General features: G+C 66.1%; 1 protein-coding gene across 1 annotated transcript in view; it reads left to right on the top strand.

The window, feature by feature from the left end:
• LOC121021793 (palmitoyltransferase ZDHHC11-like) overlaps positions 1-876 on the top strand; it is a 21,522-nt gene that overhangs the window by 6,305 nt on the left and 14,341 nt on the right.

Raw genomic sequence — 876 nt, 5'->3', positions numbered from 1 at the left:
CAGGGCTGGGGCGGGGGGGTGGGGGGTGGACCTAGAAGTGGGGAGGGGTGAGGTCCTGGGGGAGGGAGAGGAGGTCCTTGGCAGGGGAGAGGGGTGGGGTGCTAGGGAAGGGGGAGGTGGGACTTGGGAGGGGGGAGGGTGAAAGGACTGGGGGAGGGAGGGGGATTGGTCAGGGGGAGGGGGCCCAGAGAGAGGGGTCCTGCAGGCTGGGGGCCTCATGGGTAAGAGGGTGGGGGCCACAGGCAGTGGGGGGAGTCCCATGCTGTCCCCAGCACAGCGGTCCTTAGCATCTTTCTGTTCTCCTTGTCTGGCTCTGAAATGTGTTGGCCTGGAGCCCCTCCCGAACGTGGAGGCCCAGCCCCATCCAGAGGGGCTCAGGCTGAGCTGACTTGTCCTTGGCCCGCTGGCCTGGACCCGGGCACTTTCTCCCGGAGGCCGTCAGAGCACAGAGGATGTGGGCCGAGGCTGCACTGGGAGCAGGTGTTCAGTCCTGCACGGGCTTCGCCAGGACCCCACGTGCTAGGGCCCAGGCTGTGAGTGGCCAAGAAAGTCGCAGGGGCTCCCCTGGTTAGTTCAGAGTGGCCTTCGCCAGCTCATGGCGCTGCAAGGGGTTCCACTGCTCACCCACCACTCATAGCAGGTGTGCTCCGTGCAGCCTGGTCATGGAGCCCGGTCCAGGAGGGTTATGTTCCGTGCAGCCCGGTCATGGAGCGTCATGCTCCGTGCAGCCCGGTCCAGGAGGGTTATGCTCCGTGCAGCCCGGTCATGGAGTATCGTGGTCTGGCTCTGTGCAGACCGGTCCAGGAGGGTTGTGCTCTCTGCAGCCTGATCCAGGAGGGTTGTGCTCCGTGCAGCCCGGTCATGGAGCGTCGTGGT

This window comes from Herpailurus yagouaroundi, unplaced genomic scaffold, assembly GCF_014898765.1.
Source record: "Herpailurus yagouaroundi ecotype Mexico unplaced genomic scaffold, PumYag 321, whole genome shotgun sequence".
In the NCBI taxonomy this organism is placed as follows: domain Eukaryota; kingdom Metazoa; phylum Chordata; class Mammalia; order Carnivora; family Felidae; genus Herpailurus; species Herpailurus yagouaroundi.
This window is presented reverse-complemented; position numbering and strand designations above follow the sequence as displayed.